The following is a 26,854-nucleotide window of genomic DNA, read 5'->3' on the forward strand; positions in this document are numbered from 1 at the left end:
GCTCCCCCATAGAAACCTATGGGTGCTGCGGCTGCCATCAGAAATGGAGGGACAGTGGAAGATATGGAGAAATCTGCTGTGGTCCCTCCTTCATACACTCAGGGGGATCCTAAATATTTGCGGTTACCTCTTGAAAATGGGTGTGTTCAGGGGATATGTCGCAAGTATTATTTGATAAAGAGGCCCCTTAGTGAGATTGTAGTTTTAGTTGCTGTGAACTAGATTCAATTAAATATGTGTGGTATAAGGTTATTAGTACTGTTTGGTACCCCATTGAACTGTACCCTAGTCTATAATAAGGAAAATCAATGTGACTATGGGTCTTGGTCTTTTCATCTGTGCACCATCAATGAAAAAAGAACAAAATAAATAATTATAAAAATGTTGAAAAGTCATTAATTTAAATTATGAAATTTCTAAAAATATGAAAACTGATTATGTTACAACAATATAAACAGTTATATATAAATAGAATGAATCATGGGGTGCTGATAAAGCTGATACATGTAAATTTAAATGTTTTTTGTTTACAGAATCGTTACATGATACATATGACTTAATAACATCATAATAATTATATTTAGAAAAAAAGGTCATTCAGTAATAAAACTAATCATACATCCACACCATTGCATTCTATTAAGAATATTGTATATAAGCAATATTGGTGAATGAAATTTTAATTAAAGACTAAATTAAACAAATGGACACATTGCTTTTTTCCCTAAACAAAGACACAGACCAATAGACAGTATACACATTGCATGTTTGTGGCAAAGTTTTGGGTTACTCAAGAATTAATTTTCTCTCTCACAACCGGTTTCTAAAAATACATAGGCTCTCCTATGTCGCTTATTTCACAGCTTTTTAAAATGTATCCTCAAAGAAAATGTCTCCAATGAAAGAGCATAATACTGCAGCTTCTGACTTGCAGTGTGTCAGTTGTATCACTGCTGGCAGCTGATCCACTGGTATGCATGTGTTTAATGATGCATAGATGATTTAACCTTTCAAACTTACCATCCCTAAGGAGCATCAGTTTTCCATAATAATTTAAGTCCGAGAAACATGCTAATTATTTTTGCCAGGTATCATCTTTAGATTAGAATCATGGTCAATTATTACTCATGTCTATTTTAATGTATTGCCAAAAGCATAGTCTATACTATGAAATGGAGTTTTATCTTTCTGCTTTAGGTAGATACAATTTGTTGTCATAATTTAATTTATCAGAGTAGATGCATGGGAGACATGGTCACTAAATCACACACAAAGGATAGGTATAACATAAAATGGATATACGCAAACATGAGCAATATCATAACTAACAGATGTCTGACTGTGGTCATTAGTGGCTAATTTCCTATTACTGATCTTATGCAAATCCATTATTTATTGAGAGCCTTAATTCAGTGGATACATATCCGTTAGCAGGGTGAATTGTGAAGTGTTAACTATTCATTGTGGCTGTATTTTTCTGCATCCATAAAGTTGGTTTATTGGAAAGTCCATTATTATACTCTCATTAGTGATCTGGTGTCCTGATGCATGAAACCAGAGCATGTTCATTGTTAATTATAGCATACTTAATGTTTATAATGATATGAGTCCCTTGGCAGATTATTACACCAAGGATAAATTTGGAGATTTACTCTCATTGTTGCTTATATGGAGGGATTTGTGCCTCCAGGTATACTGGAAAAGATGCACAAAGAAAATGAGTATTTTCAAGATGTGTCCAGCCAGGGCTAGCTCCAGGGGGAGCCGCACCCTGTGCAGGACGGGACTTAGGGGCCTGTTACCTGTGCACAGCCGAAAATGGGGGCGTGGCCTAATTGCCATAGGCCTTGCCCCCTAAATGATGTTATTTGGGGGCGTGCCCATATGGCACGCCTCCCGTTAAAATTAGGCTGGGGGCAAGCATAACACTACATCAGTAACTGGGCTGCCCCCAGCCCTCTTCCTGCACTGAATGGATGCCACGCACATGCACGCGACATCATTCCTCCTCTCTGACGCCTGCACTGCCGCACAGCTGTGGGGGAGGAGGTGGTCATCCTCCTGACCGCCCACGGGACACTTCGCCCTGCAGGTGGAACAGCGGGGCAGTGCACAAAAAACGGGACTGTCCCGCTGAAATTGGGAATGGTTGGGAGGGGTGCGCCCTCTATGGGGTGGCACCCCTGTTTGACGCACTGGTCGAACATGCCTCAAGCCGGCTCTGCATCCAGCTCTAAAATAATAGCATTTGCACCAGATGTGCATCTGGCCTCCAAGTGTGTATACTTATGCCCCACTTTAACATATAGATATTCTTGACAGTTGTAGCAGTAAATTAAGGTAATCTATCCTATTTGTACACAACATTATAAATTTTCATATATAAGAGAAAACATTGATAGGTCAGTTATTAATAAAAGTGAAATTTACATTTTCAACATAAAATGTCATTCAATAGAAACGCAAACACAAATAAAATAATATTAAACCACAATGCTGATATTTATGATGTCAACATTTTTAAAACAATGATATTTCACTTATTGACATTCTCATAATGTTTACATGTGAAATATCAACATTGTCAGAATGTTGACATTAGGCTTCGGCTGCGGAACACAAGGGTTATGGTTAGGCACTAGACTGGGAAGTTAAGGTTAGTCTCCAAGACAGAAGGGTTATGGTTAGGCACTACGGGGAGGTTAGGTTTATGCTGCAGGATGGAAGGGTCATCTCCAAAACAGAAGGGTTATGGTTAGGTACTAGGGGGAGGTTAAGATTTTGCTGCAGGACGGAAGGGTCATGATTAGGCACTAGGGGGAGGTTAGGGTTAGGTTGTGGGATGATAGGCTATGGTTAGGCATTAGAGGGATGTTAAGGTTAGGCTGCAGGATGGAAAGGTTATGGTTAGGCACTAGGGGGAGGTTAGGATTAGGCTGCAGGATGGAAGGGTTATGGTTAGGCACTAGAGAGGGTTAGGGTTAGGAAGCGGGACGGAAGGGTTGTGGTTAGGCACTAGGTGGAGGATAGGGTTAGGCTAGGGGTGTTAGGATTAGGCACTAGAGGGAGGGTTAGGGATTAGGGTTACGGATAAGGGAAGAACACATACCGTAATGCTGTAATATCAGAGGCCTGCATAGGAAGTGACGATCACATGATTGCTGGGTGCCGGAAGCCACTCTAGTGATGCTGCAGTGGTCAATAGCAGGTAAATGACCATTAGTATACCAGGGACAATATGTTGACATTCTAACATATCAACATTGGAATGTAGTCAAAATTCAGGCAGTCAAAACTTAGACAATCAAAAGGTCGATACCAAAATGTTGACTGTCAAAATGTCAACGTTGTCAAAAGGTTGACAACCAAAAGATCGACATGGCCATAAAGTCCACAGGGTCAAACTGTTGACAGGGTCAAAAGATTGACATGGGGGAAAAATGTCGACAGTCAAAATGTTGACAGTCAAAATATAGACATTGCTAGAATTAGAACTAGCGTTACTTGTAAGTAGTAAGCCTGTCATGTCAGACTAATTGCAACTCAGGTCATACTGCCCTCCATTGTAATGATGATTGCAATGAACTGTTGGAACAGGGCATGTGTAGTTTTACAGCAGTCATAATTGCCATGGCGGCTAATTTAGATGCTACTACCTCCAGTGGTTTACCCTTATTTCAAAACATAGGCATGTCTTTATTTTGAATGGCAACATATTGAACTAATCAAAACATAGACGGTCAAAATGTCAACATTGACAATATGAGCATGTCTATATTTTGAATGGGGACATTTTGACCAAATCAAAATATTGACAGTCAAAATGTCAACATTTAAAATCTAGGTCACAGCACATACTATAACCTGCAGGCAGGTATTCATGCTTTATTTAGCGCAACTAAGCAGGGGATTAGCGCTGCTGTGCTTGTCATTTATTTAGCACTACTATGAAGGGGATTAGCAGCTGTGGCAATTATGGCTGTGGCAATTTATGCATGCTACTGTGCAACCAGTGGCGGTTCTAGGTGCGGGCTAACAAGGCCGTCGCACGGAGTGCCGCCCCTAGAGGGCACCACTTAGTCCAAAGAAGGAAAAAAAAAATCCCATAATAAAAAAAAAAAAAACAGCGGCGGTCCCCCCTGCGTTGATGAGATTTGTTATCAGCGGGCACCCGGCTCCCTCCTTGCAGCGGCAGCCAAAGCTCACACCAGAGCTCTATCTCCCGGATAGAGCACTATCGGAGGGATGTCATGACATCATGACGTCTCTCCCATAGATCCGTAGAACCGGAGCTCACTCCAGAGCTCCGGCTCCAGCAGAGAGCACTATGGGAGGGACGTCATGACGTCTCTCCCATAGATCCGTGGAGCCGGAGCTCACTCCAGAGCTCCGGCTCCAGCAGAGAGCACTATGGGAGGGACGTCATAATGTCTCTCCCACAGATCCGTTGTGGAGCCGCAGTCGGACCGGACGGCAGCAGACGCAGGAGCGGGGCCTAAGGTAAGTATTGTGTTTGTATTTTTATTTTTCAGAAGGGAGGCATGGGGGCATGTCTATAAGGGGGCATTACTACTGGGGGCATGTCTATAAGGGGCATGTCTAAAAGGGGGCATTAATACTGGGGGCATGTCTATAAGGGGCATTACTACTGGGGGCATGTCTATAAGGGGGCATTACTACTGGGGGCATGTCTATAAGTGGTATTACTACTGGGGGCATGTCTATAGTGGGGCATTACTACTGGGAGCATTTCTATAAGGGGACATTACTACTGGGGGCATGTCTATAATGGGGCATGTCTATAAGAGGGCCTTACTACTGGGGGCATGTCTATAAGGGGCATTACTGCTGGGGGCATGTTTATAAGGGGGCATTACTACTGGGGGCATGTCTTTAAGGGGCATTACTACTGGGGGCATGTCTATAGGAGGGTATTACTACTGGGAGCATGTCTATAAGGGGGCATGTCTATAAGGGGGCATGTCTATAAGGGGGTTTTACTACTGGGGGCATGTCTATAAGGGGCATTACAACTGTGGGCATCTCTATAGGGGGGGCATGTCTATAAGGGGCATAACTACTGGGGGCATGTCTGTAAGCGACATTACTAATGGGGCATGTCTATAAGGGGCATGTCTATAAGGGGCATTACTACTGGGGGCATGTCTATAGGGGGGCATTACTACTGGGAGCATGTCTATAAGGGGGCATGTCTATAAGGGGGTTTTACAAATGACAAATGTGTGGCGTAATTTGAATTGGGGATACTGTATTATAAAGGGAATTACTGTGTGTGGCACAATGTATTATACAGGACATTACTGCATATGGGCATAAAGGACCTCATTCAGACCCGGTCGCAAGCGCTGCATGCTCGCAACTGGGTCGATGTTTTGGTCCTGCGCACGTGCAGTGGCCGCACTGCACGTCGCAAGCCCCGGAGCGAGAGAGAAACTCTCTTGCTCCAGAGCTCACTACAAAAGGGCCGGCTGTCGATGTCGATCGACAGCTCGGCTCATTTTGTAGGCAGGGCGGGAGGTGGCTACACAAATGGAGGCGTTCCTGACGGAATGCTTGCCGTTTTGTGGGCGGCCGCACTAACATCAACAGTGATGTCAGTGGGGAGCTTCCTGTTCGATCAGAGCAGGAAGCTCCCTGGGGCTTGCGGTTGCCGAGACCCAAACTTAGGGTTTTGTCGCAAGCCCTGATGGTCACAATGGTCTTGACCATCACGACCATCGCCCTGGTTGGTTGCTAAGCTGTGGGTGGTAACCCACAGCTTAGCTAGCGACCAGGAGGCCGCACTAAAAAAAGAAAGCGGCCGCCCTCATTCAGAGAGAGCGATCGCTTCTTGTGACCGCCTCTGAATGAGGGCCAATGTGCTATACAGGGCATTACTGCTTGTGGCATAATGTGTTATAAAAGCCATTACTGCATGTGGCATAATGTGTTATACAGGTCATTACTGCATGTGGCATAATGTGTAATATAGGGCATTACTGCATGTGGCATAATGTGTTATACAGGGCATTACTGCATATGGCATAATGTGTTATACAGGGCATTACTGTGTGTGGCATAATGTGTTATACAGGGCATTACTCCATGTGGCATAATGTGTTATACAGGGCATTACTGCGTATGGCATAATGTGTTATACAGGGCATTACTGCGTGTGGCATAATGTGTTATACAGGGCATTACTGCATGTGGCATAATGTGTTATACAGGGCATTACTGCGTATTGCATAATGTGTTATACAGGGCATTTCTGCGTGTGGCATAATGTGTTATACAGGGCATTACTGCGTATGGCATAATGTGTTATACAGGGCATTACTCCGTGTGGCATACTGTGTTTATAAAGGGCATTACTGTGTAAGGTGCATTACTGCACATGGCCATTATTCGCCACGAGGGGAGAGCTTGGGGGAAGCCCAGCAACTTAATAAGTGCTGGGCATGTCCCACAGTGTGATGAATTGGGGGTATTCTGCAAGGACATGCCCCCTTTCCGGAATCTCGTGTGCTTTCAGCGCGCACAGAGGAATGTCATCTACAAAAAGTTTTTTTTTTAGGGGGGGCGGGGGGGGCGCAACTTTGAACTTTCGCCCTGAGCTCCACAATGTCTAGAACCGGCCCTGTGTGCAACTATACATGCCAGCATACCCTGCCACAGTTTTAGTAGGCCCTAACATCAGCACTACCATCATTTAGCAGTGTGGCAAATTTGGCTGCGGCAAAAAATGTAATTAATGTAACTACATAATTGGTGTAGCTCCACAGCAGCTCATAGCATACAGATTGTCACATGCTTACAATTAGACTGTACGGTAAGCATTACATGGGTAGTATCACCTGAGTTGCTGACTGCAATCAATTTGAAATGACAGCCTCACACAGGGGCGTATTAAGATAGAAGGGGGCCCGTGTGCATTCCCCTTCCAGGGCCCCTTCCTCTTTCCCCGGCGGCCGCCAGCAAACTGACAGCAGCGGTAGACTCTGGGCACTAGTCTGCACCCGAAATCTACTGGGCATGCGCACGACACCGGGAAAATGGTGTGGCAGCCATTTTACCAGTGATTTTGTTACTGCGCATGCGCAAAACTCCGGGAAAATGGCCGCAGTGGCCATTTTCCAGGCATTTTGTGTAGCGCTACTCTGCCTTATGTGGGACTTCGGAGAGGTAAGTATAAAAAAGTATGGGTGCAGGGTGATGGGAGCAGGGTGAATTCCGGTGGGGGCCCACGTGCACCACACACCCTGCGCCAGTTATAGATACGCCCCTGGGCTCACACTTTACTGGTTTTAGCTATGTTGACATTTTTACTGTAAACATTTTAACTGTGTCTACATTTTAGGTGTCAACCTTTTGATTTGTCTACATTTTAACTGTTGACATTTTGACACTGTCTATATATTGAATGTCCATGTCAACATTTTGGTTGTCTAAATATTGTACCTGTCGACATTTTGGTGTCTAAATTTTGACTGTCTAAGAAATGTACCCAACCCACATTGGGATGTCTACATTATGAATGTTGACATTAAACTGTCGACATATCGTACCACACTCGTCTAACGATAGTGTTGCAATAATGTGCATATGCCTTTCCTGTATCTAACATATACATGCCCACTCCATGCCCATTCTACTTCTCCAAATTTAAGAGGATGCAAGTAAAGGATTCATAATTAAAAAGTGTGTAGAATGAATGTATATCTTATGCAAGATATGGGCATAATCCAACTCTGGGGCCTGTTCATCATGATATAATTATCACTACTGATAATTATTTTTTAAACTTGCTGCAAGTTTAAAAAATGTTCTGGAGGCTTTCATTATGCCTCACTAACAAAAGTATCACTTCCAAAAATCTGCTCTTTTTGCAGAGTCAGCTTTAAAGAAAAGTAATACTTTTTACCCTACAGGTGAGGTATAAATAAGGATTTCTTCACTGCGTCTCCCCCCTCTCTATTCCCTTCTGTCTTTCTGCCCTCCCCCCTCTTTATTCAGTATCCAATCCGGCCAAAACTCTCCCCCCCATGGCCACCACATGTGTCCGTTCCGGCCTCTGCGGGTATCTGATCCCCCCCGCCGCTGTCTGATCCCCTCCTCTGCCGCTGCCGCATCCTCCCCCGCCTGGGCCACCTGTCTTCTGCCGTTGAGTCCGGGCCACATGTCTGTGGTGTGCTCCAAGGCTCTGCAGTGCAGACACAGCAGAGAGGGATCTTAATAGATTCCTCTGCTGGCTGCAGTGACTGGGCTGACATGCTTACTCGGTAGCCTGTGAAGATTATCAGGGGCTGAATGCCATCTCAGGATGGCATTCAGTTACACCATCAAGTTCCGAAGAAAATGCTTTTTCGGAACTTGATGAATGGTCCTGATACTTATTTTTTTACAAAAGTATGTGAAAACTTATATTTTCACCTGCTTTTGTAAAAAATAAGTGATTATGAATAGACCCCTAAATGAGCCACAAAGCGCTTACAACATAAAACGCAATAGTTGTCTTTAAAATACAAATGTTGGGGTTGTCTTTTCATTCTAGATGTTCTCTCAAAATTATTTTTAATTGTATTGTAATGTATTGTGAATGAGAAGGATAGTTATATAAAGAAGTCTTTTCAGCTGGGCTTCACTTCTTTAAGTATAGAGGGTAAATTTACTAACAATCGTGATATGTCAAGATGATCATCTCGGCTGATTTATTGATTTTTTTCCCTGCTTGCAAATTTACTAAAGGCAAAGTCAGGTGAGTTAGAGAGAGATTTCTCTCATCTCACTCGTAAAACTCGGGTGAGATAGTATTTTCGAATCTTATCACCATCGGGCCAAATCGGAAGTACTTTTCACCTAAAATATACATCTCTCAAATTTACCAAAAATCAGGATGACAAGCTTGGGTGAGATAGGAGCAAACTCTCTATCAAATTACTCTTCAAATTGTCACCCCCTGAGCTGCGAGATGGTCAGAAACATACACAAATCATTGTGATTTGTGTATGTTTCTTTCGGGAAATGGATAAAATAGGGTTCATTTACTTAAAATAATGACGTGAGATCCTCCCCAAAACACTAACCTGCCCCGGACATGCCAGCTAGTGCGGGTTCTTAACATTACAGGGAAATGTGTAGGTATCCACTGTAATTTAAGAACCAGCACAAAGCAGCAGGGACAGAGCTGGTTTTAAATATACGGAGAAGAAAAATAATGTGAGGTCCCCCATATATTTAAAACCAGCCATGGACCCTTTCTAATGGGGGACTGATGCCACAGCCAGGGGTGCCCTTTCACTGGGCCCCCCAGCCGCAGCATCAGCCCTGACTGTTAGTCAACCCAGGCCAGGGATCCCTGGGGAGTTGGGAACCCCCCAATAAAGGGGTCACCCTCTCCAGGGCACCCCAGATAACTAACAGAAAAGTGTATAGCGGATGCCCAGCTTAATTTCAGGGTTTCCAAATAATATTAATATTACTAATTGAAGCTGGACTAATTTGATTATATGCATCTGTTATGAAACACACGCAAGATCAACACTGTTTTTATTGTATCATTTTTTTCTATCTATTTTTTTATTGTGCATGTTATTTTGAAGTATGTCATCTTATTGATCCAGTTACACTAGTACTTGCCGCACCCTAAACCTAACCGTCATCGGCACTCTGACGTGCGTCGGTATTCCAGCATCGGTATCCTGACGTTCGGCATTCCGGTCACTGGCACCTTAACTGGATCCCATTTCAATACCAGTACAGGACAGTGAGGATTTGACCACATGGAATTCCATACCGGTAATTTTATTTGCAGAACAATACCATTTGGATCCATAGACAGATCTATATTTGATTCATTTATGACAGCACATCAAATCTGCATGCTTGTTTTTTAGATATTTATATTTTATATATTTATATTTACATGCTCCTGTATGTTTTATAATTGTGAGATTTTAGTTAATTTATTGAATATTGAATATATTAAATGTACATTACTGATACATTTGATACCATATTATTATGCTAGTAGCGCTGCCTTCTGTTTTTGTCTATGTTCTCTCTTTTATATGCAAACACACAGAGTTTGTTGCTGGGACAACAACAGCTTTCTCTGCATTCTCTTTTGGATATTTATATACTCATTTTTATTTTTTGTATTTATAATTGTGTGGATGCACCGTAGAATTTGACGCCTGAGTGGTGGATTTAAGAAACAAAGGGAATGAAAGGTTGGGTGGAAAGATTTTAAGCCCTTCTACCTTTCCCACTGGGAAGGTCACACCCCAACCTAGCATCTAAAAAAACAGGGGCACCCAAATTTGAAAGATGGTAGTTATTGTCTAGTGATCATGTTACCATGTGCTACAGAAAATGTAAGTTTTCCATATATGGGGGAGAGCACTGGCAACTTTGTGGGCACCTATATTTAAGAGAGGGGATTCCAACTCTTTCAAATTATGTAGTCCACTAGAAGATGTTGTCTGGTGATCTTTATATTATACACACAACCTGGCCAGCCATAACATTAAGACCAATGACAGATGAAGTGAACAATGTCACCTATCAAGGGGTAGGCAGCAAGTGAACACTCAGTTCCTGAAGTTAATGTCTTGGAAAGAGGAAAACTTGGCAATCGTAAGGATTTGAGTGACTTTGACAAGGGCTAAATTGAGATGGCTAGATGACTGGGTCAGTCCATCTCCAAAATGACAGGTTTGTGGGGTATTCCCGGTATGTAGTGGTTAGTTAAATAGTAAAAGTGGTCCAAGGAAAGTCAACCTGTGAACCGGCAACAGGGACATGTGTGCCCAAGGCTCATTAATGTGCTTGGGAAACAAAGGCTAATGTGACTGGTCCAATCCCACAAAAGAGTTAATGTAGCACAAATTGCTGGAAAAGTTAATGTTGGCTATGATAGAAAGGTGATATAGCAGTGCATTGCAACTTGCTCCTTATGGGACTGCATAGCAAATGACTGGTCAGGTTTCCCATGCTAACCCTTCTCCACCATCTGAAACTGCCTACTAAGGGCACTTGAGTGTCAGAACTGGACCATAAAGCAATGGAAGGAAGTGGCCTGTTATGATGAACCACATTTTCTTTTCCATCATGTGCATGGCTGGGTGTGTGTGCATAATTAACCTTTGGAAGAGATGGCATTAGGAGGCAGCATGAGAAAAAGACAAGCCGGCAGAGGCAGTGTGATGCTATGGGTAATGTTCTGTTTGGAAACCTTGGGTCCTGCCATTCACGTGGATGTTAAATATAGATGTATCACCTTCCTAAACATTGTTGCAGACAAAGTACACCACTTCATGGCAACATTATTACCTCATAGCAATGGTCTCTTTCAGCAGGACAATGTGCCCTGTTACACTGCAAAAATTGTTCACTTATGGTTTGAGGAACATGACAAAGACTTCAAGGTGTTGATTTGTCTTCTAAATTTTCCAGATTTCAATCCGATCGAGCATCTGTGGGATGTGCTAGAAAAACAAGTCAAAGCCATAGAGGTCCCACCTCTCAACCTACAGTACTTAAAGCATCTGCTGCTAATGTCTTGGTGCCAGATACCACAAGACACCTTCACAGGTCTTGTGAAATCCATGCCTCAACAGGTCAGAGCTGTTTTTGTTGCATGAGGGGGACCTACTATTAGATATTGGATAAACTACTATTCAGCTACTATGATGATCAATAATATGCCTAGTCTGTTCTCAGTCTCACTGTGGCTCTGTTAAGCTTGCACAACTTCCATGAAATAACAATAGTATCTGGACACAATTATAACTCTTCCCAGGCTGAAACCACCAATAATAAAAGATGCAATCCAATCTTATAACCTTCCTTTTCTAACCTAATAATCCAGTTTTGACCAGTTTCTTAACTGATGGTCTGTTAGGAAAAAATAATCTATAGTTCTAAATACCATAGTCATCAATTATAGCAGGTGCAATGTTCTGCAAGTTCTATCTTCTTCTCAAGGCCTCAGAAAAAAATTATCTTTACCATGGACAAATGAAAAAATACTCTATTAACCTTGCCATGACACCCCCTTATTCTTAATATTATCTTTCCTTAATTAAACCAGTTCCTCCCATTTGTCTCTTTATTGGCCAGAAAAAAAAGTTCAATGGACGGGCAGGCAGTTTAGTGCTGATCTTCTTGTCCATATGGACCCCTTAATACTGTACATCCTCTACCCCCTTGGTAGTGGCCCTAGCAAAGAGAATAACAGAAAGATGGCAGACATAGACACAGACAGAGGATGTTGCAAACAGGGAGGGAGGTGAGTTAGCGGTGGACAGGGAAGTAATGGGGGGACTCTGTGAGCAATGCCATTTAGGTTAGGAGGAGGAGAATGGAGAGCGAATGGAGGAGTGGATGGGGATACATAACAATGCAGACTGCATCTCTATGGCTAAAGGCCTTGCACAACCAAATCTTCAAAGATGCCTGTCCAATCATTTGACTTGGGATCTGACCACTCACAGCAATCCAGATAATGGACTGCGGTGCTCCTCTCTGGCTATGAAACTGTGTACAATAAATATAGTGTAGTGATGGTGTTATATACCTTCCAACGGAATCGGTATGAAGTACCGCCAGCCGCATGGCCGACCAAAGTAGAGTTCCCGGCAGCGGAAGCCCGACAGTGCTGGAAATCCCGATAGTCGATAGGTAAGTACTGACTAAGCTAACCCCCTAACCCTAACCCTCCTTTGGGGTGCCTAACCCTAACCTCCCCCCAAGTGCCTAACCCTAATCCAAACTCTAAGTGACTAACCCTAACCCCCCCTTCCCAGCTGCCTAAACATACGTCCCCCAGGGGGGTGCCTAACCCTAACCCTCCCTCCCCCTAGCCTAACCCTAATCCTCCTGGGGGGTGCCTAACCCTAAGTCCCCCCCAAGTGCCCTAAACCTAACCCTCCCCCGCGTTGCTTTCCGCTCGCGGCACCCGGCATCCCTTTGATCGAGATGCCGGGCACCGGTCTCCCAGCATCGGGGAAGTGTCAGGCGTCTACATCTAGACACCCGGCATTTCACCCTCGCTGAGATATGACAGTCGGGAAGCCGGCTGCCGGTATTAAGGCAGCCGGCTTCCCAATTGTATACCCTTCCAACAGTCCCAATGTCTCACTATTGCCGCACTCATCATGAATTGCTGGACATTAGGAGGCATTTCTCCAGCCACAAACAGCAGAGGTAGGTACCTCAGTGATGAAGCAATTCAGTGTTGTTTTTGTAGGAGTAGTGGATGGTTTAGGGCAACTTAGAACTTCAGCTAAACACACACATTGGGGATGGCCATGCCCACAATTACACATCCTGAATTGGTGTTAGTGTCTTGGATTAATGTTAAGCTTTCTTCAAAAGCACATACATGGAAAACCCCATTGGAAATCCTGTGTTTGCTCCTGCATAGAGATGACACCTCCGCCTTCCCCTCTTTAGAGTCACCATTAAGAGGGTAATTTATGAATGCAAGCACATATTTAAGTGCACTAAATCATTATTGATTATAAACACAATATTTGAAACCACTGATCATCATGTACCAAAGTTGCTTTTGACTTAAGAGTGATGTTAACATTACACATTTTTGTTTGTGATGTATCCCGTTATATAGGGGCCAGTGGGTGAGTATGCTATGCTTGCAGGATGATTGATAAAAGCACTTTTAAGAAAAGAAAAGTTCCCACTCCCACTGGTCTATAACTGCTGTGTAACCAGCTATGTCATTTATTCCGTGTTTTAACTATGTAGAAAATGTTAGCATAACTGTCGAATATTAGTTATTGCTGAACTGGGTCGAGTTTTACAGCAGACTTAATCCTATATTGCAGATCACATTTTAGTATGATGACACCTAATTTAATTTGACAAGAAGAAGCAGTATTTAAAATTGCTGAATATTAGTTTTGTGTCAAAAAAAAATTGACAGGTGTTTCTTTTGGAATATTAGTGTAGTGACATCTGGTGGCAGATATATGAATGGATTAGTATTCTTTTATATATGAATTAAGTGCAGTATACAGCACAGTAGTCATAAAACCAGAGGGCTTGTTTTCCACTTAGCTGCAATGACTACTAGTATATTAATATGCAATAACCATAACTTAAAAAATGTCTTTTATGACCTAAAATATGTTATACAGTATTTGTAACATCAATATATTTATAACAAAGCTGGCACACAGTAATGGTATATTGTTGATTTATTTTATACAAAAGAAAGCGAACATTTTCTATAATTATTAATATGTACAAAAGTACAATTTACAGTATTTACTATGTAAATCAAATTATATTTAATATGCTCTTTTTCCAAACAAATAGTTTCAATATAAAAGCTACCACACCACCACTATCCATGCATTTAGTTCAATAACTGTCAATGTGCCTGATTCAGCAAAAGACAGAATTGCAAAGTCGCACACAAGCAGCTTTGCAATTCCGTCCTTGCTATTATGGTAATGCAGCAGGAGTCGTTATGCCTCCTCCGAAGCATATCATTATCCCTACACCGGGAGCCGAATGCCCGGCATACTGTGCGAAGGTAAGCCGGTCGGCGGGCGCGGACAGCCACACTTAGGGTAGGGGCTCCCGGGGGGGACTTAGGGTTAGGCACACCCCGGGGAGGTTAGGTTTAGGCTGCGGGTATGGGGGGGTTAGGTTTAGGAACTTACGGGGGGGTTCAGGGTTAGGCACTAGGGGGGGAGGTTAGGGTTAGGCACCACTAAGGGAGGGTTAGGGTTAGGGGGAGGAGAGAGTTAGGTATAGTTAGTTTACTTACCCATCGGGATTTTCACTGGTGCCAGTTTTCCATCGTCGGGATTTGAACCGCCGGCCGTAGGTCCGGCGGTCATTCATACTGATCCCCTCCTGCATGCATTATTGATTTGAGCTGCATCTATAGATGCAGCATTGGATCATCTGCATGATCCTAGGCCAGCTGAATGACCATGGGCTCATGCAAGCATTCCAACACAAATGAGGGAAAGAGGTCAGGAAATATCCATTAGCCGACAGAGATCCTGGCCCTCTTTCTTCTTTCCCAATGGCAGCAACATGCCTTCATTTTGGGAAACAGAGGCCGTCATTGCCCCATCCACAAACAGCAGCAGACTGTATATAATTTACAGTTTGATGCCACTCTGGACCATACTTGCCTACCCTTCTGGGACCTGCGGGAGGTTCCCCATTTTTTGGGAATCCCCCCACACCCCGGAAGAGTAGTAACTTCTCCCACATCCTGCCCACTTCCTAGTAAAGTGGGCAGAATGTGGAGAATATTCCCGAGGACTGGTGGTCCGTGAGTAGGGGGCAGAGCTTAGTGATGCAATTAAATAAGAAAAGCATAATTTGGCCTTGTCCCTATGAAAATATACAACATTCACAACAATTTGCCAAAAAATGACCCCACCCCCTCATCACGCCCACCTGCTTTTCCTTCGCGAGCTTCTCCTGGGGAGGAAAAAAAAGTAGGTAAATATGCACAGGACCCGTTCTGCACATGCACAGAATGGATCCTGGGCATGCGCAGATTCCCAACTATCATGAATCTGTTGAATGAGGCTCACTGTGATCAGTCCACAATTGCACCAGCCCTATACTAGGTAATAGAGGTCCTTATGGCACACCCTTACTCAACATTTTGATGAAAGCATTACACACTCGAACATTGGGGTTCCGAATCGAACCGAGTCCTAACTGGGGTCTTCTCGACAAATTCGGAACTTGAATCTTAAAACCAAGTCTTAAAACCAAAAAACTTACACATTCTCAGGGATTGCATAAACCCTGTAGTACAGTGGTTCCCAAACTTATTTGTATCATGAAACCCTAAAGCATCAGCATTTTTTTCATGCACCCCAAGGCGCAAAGTTTCTGAAATAGAAATTCTGCAAGAGTTATTAAATTAAGTAAACTGTGCTTATATGTCATCCTGAGGTTCAGTTATGGAGTGGTGGACAGGGTGCCATTGTGTTTGTCCACATATTTTATGATTGGTAGCAACCAGTACTGGTTTTCTCTATCACATTGACCATAAATAATGTGCTTTTGTCCTGGACCTCCAACCCATGGCACCCATGCATGTGCCCACGGCACCCCAGTGTACCACGGCACATAGTTTGGGAACCACTGCCATGTTGTGTGAATTATATTGCTGTAAAGGCAAAATACAGACTGTGCATAGAATTTGGTCATGTTTGGATATTAAATCACATTTAAAGTTCACATTTATCCTGACTGTATGCATTTTAATTTAAAAGAATGTGTCTACTGAACAAATTAAGAAATATTTTTGAAAACTCACATTATGGGCCATATTCAATATGGGGCGAAAAGTCTGAGGTCAGACTTTTCGCCATCATCGCCATTTTTTACTGGGATAAAGTATCGGGTGTTGCCCATTTATCCCAGTATTCATTTAGAGCCGGCGAAAATGGGACCCGGCGGAAAGGTAAGTATCGAAAAGTCCTGTCAATTTTCGGGAAATCATCCTGGCACCCCCCTAAAGATGGTCTGACATAAGTGATCACTGTGGGTACCCCCGATTTGGCCTGCTGAAGGTAGTCAGGGTTTTTAACTAGCAGCGGCAGGTGCATAAATGCGCCTGTGAAGAAGTGATGAAGAATAGCATTTATCTATTGTTTTGGGGGAAAATAACTATGCCAATCAAATTTGGGGTACATGAAAATGGGTGCAAGCATATTTTTAAGTCCCTAAAATGATTTTTAAAAATGATTCAAAAATGCACCTGCCGCATTCTAGAAAACACCTGCTGCATACTTGGGAACCCCCCCGGGATCGATTTCGCTAGTTTAGAAGTTTGTCCTGAAATATTTTTTTTTCCCCAAAATTAAATTACCTTTTTTGGAGTGTCCTAAGAAACTTTTTAAAACATTTTTGACAAAGATTGTTTTAAGGGAACATTACAAAGGCTGCAGGCTATTTTCTTTTTATGCACCCTAAAACCCCAATTCTGCAATTTTTTTGCCACCTAAACAGTGGTGAAAACGTATCCACATTTTTTGAACAAAGATTTTTCACAGCTGCGAGTATGCAGAATGGGTCCTGCGTAGTTGCATGCGCCCCTTCTGTGCCTCTGCCTGATTGACAGGCAGAGGTATTTAAAGGGCAGTGAGGGGACGGGCTCGGCCGGCGTTCCCGGAAATGGGGGCATGTCTGCCCCGTTTTCTGGGAGTGGCAAGGCTAGGGACTGCATTGAACAATGCAGTGTCCTGGCCTCGCAAGCCAGCCAGCCTGAGTAAGCAGAGGCTTTCTCAACTGGCTGGTGGCCCGACGCTGTCCACCATCATGACCATCAACCAACTATGGTCACAATGGTGATCCCAGCCTGCAACCTCCGTCGCAGTGCTGGGATCGCAAATGCATCAGGGGGTGTAATACACCTCCTGCTGCATTTGCATAATAGCAAGGATGGAATTGCAAAGCTGCCTGCATGCAGCTTTGCAATTGCGATTCTTGCTGAGTCACCCCCATTGAGCATAACACAGTTTCATTGTTGTTCTCTTGAAATGTCGTAATAAAAGGAAAGTTATTATGCAATTTCTCAGTTAACTGACATTTTCTCTTTGGTGGTGGCATTCCTAAATAATTAGTATAGTCTGTGTTGTTGACTCTGGGCTTGATTCAACAACAGATTGAGGTGCTATCACACTGCTTACATGGTAGCAGCTGTGATAGCTCTAATATGGCAATGCAGCAGGAGGCTTCATGCTTCCTGCATGCATTACTGATCTGAGTTAAGTTCTATAATGCAACATCAGATAACCTGCAATACCATCAGCCGGCTAAGTGACCCATGGGGTCATGCAAACAGGCCGCCACAGATGCTGAAAAGAGACTAGAAAATTTTTTCAGACAACAGAGATTCTGGCCTCATCACTCCCCCACATAGTCAGCAACACCCCTCCTTTTTGGGAAACTGAGACTGTCGCCTCCCCTCCCCATCCTGAACTGTGAGCAACATCGCAGACCTATATTGCACATGTACAGTACAGGTCCAGCATATGCACAGATTACCATACATCGGGAATTTGTGTAAAAAACTTAGCTGCGTCCTCTGCTGAATCAGGCCCTCTGTTTGACTATGTCACTGTCACAGTCTGGTGCTGGTGCACCATCACAGCAGCCCATATGTTCTATGTTTCTCTGTCTTTCTATCCATGCTCTCTATCTGTCTATTCTCCTACCTATCTATGCTCTCTGTCTATCTATGCTCTCTGTCTATATATGCTCTCTGTCTATATATGCTCTCTACCTTTATATGCTCTCTACCTATCTATCCTCTTTATCTCTCTATATATTGTCTTTGGGGATGGTCATGGTGGGAACTGGTCTGTGGAGTAGTACTTCAGACCAATGCTGAAATACAAGCTGACACGGACGGTAAGACAGCCTGCTGAGGTGGACAGGAAGACAGTCTGCTGAGGCGGACGGGAAGACAGTCTGCAGAACAAATCTGTGCTGAGTCAGATGGAAAGAAATAGAAGGCTGTTGTTGATGTCATATTGTGCAGCCGGCTGCCAGGGACAACCTCCAGGCACTCCACAACGATGTCACACACACCAGGCTTTTTCTTCTGCCCTAGCCCCTCAGGGATCCACCGGCTTCTGGTTTTCATCCTGCAGCTGCCAGTCCAGTAACTGGGACATTTATGTGTCCCAAATGCAGTCATTGCGATGCTGCGACAGATGGCCAGAAACTGGTATGATCCTGGAAAAAATGGGAAGTATAGCATCCCTAATTTAAGTCCCTTACTTTTTTCAGGTGCTGTTAAGTGATCAAACATGACCTATAATGACTGGAAGTTAATATTATTGATGTTAATAATACTATAAGAACAAAAGCAGGTCCAAGTCACATGATTTTAGCTGTTTTTATAAATGTTTGAAGAAATCCTAAACCAAAGCTGAAACCAAATCATAACACTTGAAAGTGTTTTTGCCATGATTTTGAACCAGAACCTGGTTTCATGCATCTGCCATGTAAATAAATGCATGGAAAATTAATGGACCCTTAGGATACAAACCCACTTGAAATTAATTTGTCCATAAAATGCATCAATGTTCAGCAGTATCCACAGCACACTGACCACAGCTCTAACACATCTTACCACAGACATCATTGATCACTATAAGAATCGTATTGTCAGACAGCACTGACATTTATTTCATGCAGTGGCTGTACCTGAATGCAGATTATGGTATTATTGATTCAGCCAGTATATAAAACAAAGGTTAATTGGTAACAGTTCTGTAAAAAGGTACCCAAAGGGACACCAAGATATTATTATCCCCTTCCTTATAATAATCAGTAGAACAATATTTTTTCTGCCATTTCCTTCCACCAGAGCTGTAACAAAGGTGGGGCAACCTATGCCACCATCCAAGGAGCAAAGCAGAATCAGGAATCCTGGGGTCCAGGAATGTCACTTATTTGTGTGCCGGTCCTAGCTATTAGGGGCCAGCAATGGATTTTATTAGACATTCTTGGAGGCTAGTCTGGACCAGTTACCATATTCTATTTTCTCCCAGCTCCCTGACAAGTTTAATTCCCTCTGGTATTGGACAAAACAGTTAAGCTCAGAGCTTGACATTGGAATGCAGTCATCCCTATCTATTGGCTGCTTTTTCTCTCTGCCTCCCTCACCCACACAGATTCCCCTATTCTGATCTCTCCCCTCACAGATTCAAAACCCCCATCTGCTGCATCCCCTCCCCAACCTTCTTTTACACAGGTTCCCCTCTTCTGCTCTCTCCTCTCATAGATCAAACTCCTCCCTCATCCTCAGCACCCCTCTCCTTCCCCTACACAGGTTCCTCTCTTCTGTTCTCTTTCCCCAGCTGCAAACTCCTCCCATCTGTGGTAAACCCAGACCCTCCCCTCCCGACACAGGTTACCCTCTCCTGCTTTCTCTCCCTTCACAGCTCCAAATTCCCTAACCCATCCACGACACCCAGACCCCCCCTTCCCCACACAGGTTACCCTCTCCTGCTCACTCTCCCCTCACAACTCCAAAAAACCCCATCCACAGCACCCCTGCCTCCCTCCTTCCCCACACAGATTCCACTCTCCTCTCTCTCTCCTCAGAGCACCAAACTCCCAACTCCCTCCCACATCCACGACATCCCTGACCCCCCTTATCCAAACAGATCCCCCTCTACTGTGCTATCTCCCCTCACAGCAACAACCCCACTATCCGTTGCATGCCCGATTCCCCACTCTGGTTCAACTGCAGCAGAAAATTAACCCTGAAAGAGGGAAGAGCCAAGAGTCATTCTGACCTTACAGGCACCAACACAGCCTTGTCCTGCATGGGAGCTATAGTACCAGTGAATCCTGTTCCTCCACCTTGAAGGTATGTCCTGTAAGTGTACATGTTACACCTATAATTTATTAATTAGATATAATAATTAAGGGCCATATTTGTCAACGAGCAATATTCTTGTTAACACTCATTAAAAATCTTATATTGTGCTCCAACCACTCAGCTCCTAACTCATGTTTTTGAAAAATGACAGTAGTTGATTGGTTGGAGCACCATTTAAGATTAGTAACCAGTGATAACAAGAATATCACTCATTGGTAAATGTGGCCCTTTAAATTAGAAATGAAGAGTACTGGAGGTTATGTAGTCATCATGTTGACATTTAGAATGTCAACACTATAATGTCGACATTCGGTATGACAACGAGTTCATAATGTCAACATTCACATATTGTCATCATTGTGATAGAATTTAGGGTTAGGATTAGGCTGAGGTCAAAATTAGACTGCCATTATGGTAATGCTGCAGTTATGATAGGGTAAGGATTAGTCTGCAGTTAGGGTTATCCTGTAGATAGAGTGTGGTTAGGATTTGGCTGTGGTTAGGGATAGGCTGCAGTTAAGGGTATCCTGTAGTTAGGGTAGGGTTAGGGTTAGGCTGTAGTTAGGGTTAGACTGTTGTCAGGTTAGGATTAGGCTGCAGATAGGGTAAGGCTGTAGTGAGGGTAGGGTTAAAATTAGGCCACGGTTAGGGTTAGGCTGCATTTAAGTTGAGGTTTTACTTAGGGTAGAGATAGGATTAGGCTTCGGTTGGGGTTAGGCTATAGTTAGGGGAGTGTTAGGATTATCTGCAGTTAGGCTGTAGTGGGGGTAGAGTTAGGATTAGGTTGCAGTTAGGGTTCTGCTGTAGTTAGGGTAGGATTAGGATTAGGTTTAGGTTAAGGTTAGTCTGCTATTAGGGTTGACTGCAGTTAGGGTTAGGCTTCATTTAGGGTAACAGTGCAATTAGGGTGGGTGTTAGAGTGCATTTTAGGTGAAAGTTAGGGTTAGTGTTAGGATAAAATTGTTAGTGCTAGGATAAAATTTATATATATATTTCACCTCGTATAGGGATAGTACCAAATAGTGTACACTAATGATGATGATGACTACTATCAAACAAGTTTACAGATTTGGGGAAAGTGCACCACAATATGTGTGCAACTTTGCATGTGGGAATAATAATAATAATAATAAAAATAATAATAATAATAATAATAATAATAATAATAATAATAATAACAATAACAATAATATATGTTAAATATATTAACTACAGTCAATAAATAAAAATTTTAAATAAAAAAATCTATTTATATATCAACAAAGAACTTACTTATTTGTATTGCCTGTTCTCAGGGGTCTATGTACTAAAGCTTGATAAGAGACAAAATTGTGAGAGAAAAAGTATTAACCAATCAGCTCCTAACTGTCAATTTTCAAACACAGCTTGTAAAATGTAAGTTAGAAGCTGATTGGTTAGTGCTTTATCTCTCACAATTTTCTCTCTCTCCAGTCTTTGATAAATACCCCCCATAGTCCATAAATTCTCCTCACCCTTAAACTCCCCAGGTTAACCATCAAGTTAAAAATAATGGCACTGAAGGTAATCACCAAAGCCCATACTTGCTAGCTATTCTATTCTGCTAATAAATTGTGCTCACTATCCCTGATTCAGAGCCGAATGCTCTGACCAGAGCGCTCGCTCTGAATCAGTGCCGTCCTATTTAAATGTGGAGCGGCCTTTTGGATGCTCGCATAGCTGTGGGTTACCACCCACAGCTTATGCGAGCGTCCATGATGATGGTCGCGATGGTCAAGACCATCGCGACCATCGGGCTTGCGACGAGACGATGGGGTAGGGTCTCGCTGCCGCAAGCCCTGGATTGATTTTGGCTCTATCAGAGCCAAAATCACTCCCACTGACATCACTAGTGATGTCAGTGGGGCCGGACCCAGACGGTAGGCATTCCCATGGGAACGCCTCCGTCTGGCAGCCACGCCCCAGTCACCATCGACAGCACGCCCCCTTTGGTGCGAGACCCGGAGCGACAGCTTGGCTGTCGCTGTCCGGGTCTCACGCATACGCACGACGGAGCTCCCCCCGTCATTCACATGCGCATTGGGGTAACATCGACCCGCTTGCGAGCGTCCTGCGCTCACGAGCGGGTCTGAATGAGACCCTCTGTCCAAAGTGTGTGAATTCTCCCAGGTGTTAAAATGATGCACAATGAATGAGTTAACCGTGTGATTATTTTCCTGCTGTAATTTACAATGATCAAATTTATATCCAGGTGATTGGGTTTTTTTGTGGCCGGGAGAGGTGGAGGAAGGGGGTCGTTGCTGGGTTGGTTATCTTGTTTTTGTTTTGTTTTGTTTTTAAACAGAATTGATGGCAGTGAAATCTACATGCTATTTAAAGTAAGCAAGCCTAATCTGATGTTGGTGTAGTTAGTTCTTTAATTTGTCTCACTTGTAGTGTTTACTGCTTTCTCTCTAATTTATATAATGGATTACTTACATATATGTCTTAAAGAAAACCAGCTGTATTTTTATAGGTCTTTTTGAAAAACAAATGTTGTGGCAACTAATGAATTCACTGATAAATAAATCTAAAAGAAAGGCATATGTCATTAAGTGGAAGATAGTGTTGTGGTCTAGTAACAGGAAATGTGTGATAGCAGTATATTTGGATAATGATACTGGTGATAACGAAAGCCAAACATGTCATTGAGATCCTAAGGGTCATCTTCGTGAACTGTCCCTCTGATGGGTATGTTGGGTAAGTACACATCAAATAATTAAGAATATAATACGAATTTACATTTTATTAAAAGTTACTGGAGTAATTCTAAATTAAGATAACTTTCCACCCCTATTGCTGCTGTATTGTAGTTAATATGTTGCTGTGAGAATTGTAATTTACCTGAATTTAGAGACAAAATAAGGCCCTCATTCAGAGCCGTACACTCTGAGCAGAGCGCACGCTCTGAATGAGGGCCGCCCTCCATAAAAATGGAGCGTCCTCTTGGACGCTCGTATAGCTGTGGGTCACCACCCACAGCCTATACGAGCGTGCAGTTTGATGGCCGCGATGGTTGTGACCATCGCGACCATCGAAACTGCGAGCCAGAGCCTGCGGTTGAGGTTTTCAACCGCAAGCTCCGGAGTGATTTTGGCTCTATCAGAGCCAAAATCACTCCCACTGACATCACTAGTGATGTCAGTGGGCCGGCTTCTGACGGTAGGCGTTCCCTTAGGAACGCCCCAGTCAGGGAGGCACGCCCCTGGCACGCCCACCAAAGGGGACATGCTGTCAATCAACATCGACAGCACGCCCCTTTGATCAGACACAACGAGCGAAGGAAAGTCCTTCGCTCGTCGCGTCTGGCGCATGCGCACGACGGAGCTCCCTCCGTCGTGCGCATGCTCATTGCAGAACATCGACCCACTTGCAAGCGGACAGCCGCTCGCGAGTGGGTCTGAATCAGGGCCTAAATTCTCAAAACTGTTTGCCTTGTTTTGCATTTGGTTGAAAAAGTAAGCATGTCTCACATGTCTCACAACAACAGTCACACTAAACAGCTGAATAATTTGACTACTGTTGTCTCAGCTTCATTTATAACCTACAATTCAATCATCCGTTATATTCCATCACAATATCAAACTGTTCATATTGCCACTATTACAGTAAGGAATTTCCCCATACACCTCTATGGGGTGAGAGGAAGAATTAGCAATGAAACAATGCCCTGTCTGCAGGCACATAGCAGAGAACTGAATTAACGCCCATAGTCAATCAATTTCATTAAGTAAGGTCAGAGCTTGTGCAAGTGTGCGTGAGGTTGCGATGGTACTCGGTGGTACCGATGGTTTTGCAGTCTTGCTAAATATTACAGATGTTTTTAAGGTAAGGGGGTGTCCTTATGTAGTACTGCAATGGCATAGTGATCACAGTGGATTAGCATACTATTGCAGTGAGACTGCGTGCGTAATCGCTTTAGCAATTGCAGTTGCGATCGGTAGTGAATCAGGCCTGTGTGGGGTCCTGAGGACCGAGTTTGAAAACCACTGCATTAATACATTAGTCTCAACTCCTATGTAGCAGATAGATGGAACATGGTTAATTGAAAGGGTCATATTTTCTAAAGGTCAATGTTAATCGATTTTGATCAACATTGATTAACATAGTTGTGTTTTTGGGGATGATCACACATTTACTAATACTTAAAAAAAAATGTGTCTGTTAGTAAATGTGTGATCCAGATAATCCCACAGGATCATCAGTTTTTGTACCCTTAATTGATATTAGCATTCATCAGCAGTGATTCTGAAATTTTAGCCTAGATTAATAAAACTTTTATTTGATCCAGCAATGTCAAAGTCAATAAAAATCATATCTGACTTGATTTACATTCAAAGGATTTCATTTTGAGGCTGTACACATGGCAGTATTAGACCAATTGCCTAATAACGCTGTTGATATTGGAGTGTTTGCTGCTAGCATTACAGCCCTTTTTTGGGTTTCTTGTGCACGAGTTTTCATAAATGTTCTACCAAACAATTTGTAATCCTCAAAATTGTTTCAAAGTGGTTCTCTAGCTGGTTTGTTGAACAGGTTTTAATGGTTGAAAGAAATAGAGTAAAACTTTTGAACTAAATTTGAGCAAGGCAAACAGGTTGCACAATGTTCGAACTAGTTGTTTGAGTTTAAATGGCTACATCGTATTTTTTATGTTTATCCATAGATAAATATCTGTTTGAATAGAAAAATAAACTTTGAAAGTACTACATACTGTGTATATATATATATATATATATATATATATATATATATATCTATATATATTAATTATAAGGGCACAGACGTGCCCTTATATTAAGGCTGCATCTAAAAAAATGGACTTCTCCATAGAGAATTATGGAGGGGGGCATGGTGTTTAAGGGGCTACACCTCAAAAGATATAGATGGTACCAAGCTGAAATTGGCACAGGTGAATAGAACTGTTGCTCGGTGCTGCATGCCAAATTTCAGAGCAAAAACTTAAAAAAATTAGGATTTGGGAGTAATCTAAGGTTCCAATTGTCACTTTTTTCTGACACTCTCAAATAGGACCACTTTTCTGCTGTTCTCTATGGGGGATTTTTGGGAAGGCATTTCTCAGGGTAGGGGACGAATTTCGACTAGGGGTTTGTTTTATTAGATTGTTCCTGGGTACATGCTTTTGGGGTTCAAGTAAATTAGAAAGATACAGTTTTTAAACTATTACCTCAAGAATCCGCCATTGAATAGGACGTTTCAACTTGTTGCGCAGCCTCAGTAGGAGCCTCCAGCAGGTGTACTCACTGTGGCTTCACTTGGGTGTACCAAACTGGCTGTTGTTTGCGGGCATTAGCAGTGGACGAATCTGGCAATAGCAGTGGGCGTAAGCAGGGACACGGCAGGTCAAGCAGGCATCAGTGGTGGTGGTGGAATGATCGATGACAGTGGAGCGGGCAGTGGCGGCATCTGCGTGGCTACAGCAGCAGTGGTGATGTGCGGGCAGCGGCAGCGATGGGACACAGTAGTAGTGGGATCTGGCATCTCTGCAGGTGTCAGCGGCGGGCCTGGATCCGAGAGGATCCAAAACCTGCCAGCCACTCTGCCGAGTACGGCAGCAGTGCCCATTTTTGAAATTCAAAGATGGCCGCTGCGAGCCAATCATTGCTCGCGGTGGCCATCTTTGAATTTAAAAAATGGCACTGGGCAGAATGGCTGGCAGGGTCTGGACCCTCTAGGATCCAGGCACACTGCTGACAACTGCACAGGCGCCGGGTCCTGCAGCTGCCAGGTGCCGCCACCAATGGTGTCACAAGCCGTGATTGGCTCGCAGTGGCCATCTTGGAATTTCAAAGATGGCCACCGTGTGCCGATCATGTACATCATCAGAGGTGGCAGCTGATCAACCCAGCACTTCTGAAGAGGACACCAGAAGCCCTGGTTGGCGCCCACCAGGCAAAGATGTCTCTTCCCCCTCCACTCCACTCTTATCCCTTTTGTGCAGCTCTATCTTCTGCTCAGACCTCAGTTGCATAGACTGCATGTGTGTATTCCAATGGGCACACAATTCTGTGAATTAGCAGCTCCACCATTTTGTGAGTGACAGCAATCTCACTCTGTGAGAGTACTGAATCGGCAGTTAACCACAAGGTGTGATGGCATACCATATCTGTATTGTGCAAGGAACACGTCCATTTAGGCGTCAGCCTTAATTATCGCAATTTCATTACTTTTTTTAGTTTTAGTGACTCAAATTCAGAAGGTTTTGTGAAATTTCAGTCTAAGAAGCCTTAATGGGACATGTGAAACCATAAGGTTTTTTGTTTATGGAATATATATATATATATATATATATATATATATATATATATGTATTGGACATGCAGAAAGGGCACAGTTTATATTTATTTTAAGATATTTTGACAGCAAGCTATGTCTTAATAGCTGCAGTTATAAATTACAAACTATGGT

This window comes from Taudactylus pleione, unplaced genomic scaffold (assembly GCF_031769625.1).
Source record: "Taudactylus pleione unplaced genomic scaffold, aTauple2 ptg000186l, whole genome shotgun sequence".
Taxonomy (NCBI): domain Eukaryota; kingdom Metazoa; phylum Chordata; class Amphibia; order Anura; family Myobatrachidae; genus Taudactylus; species Taudactylus pleione.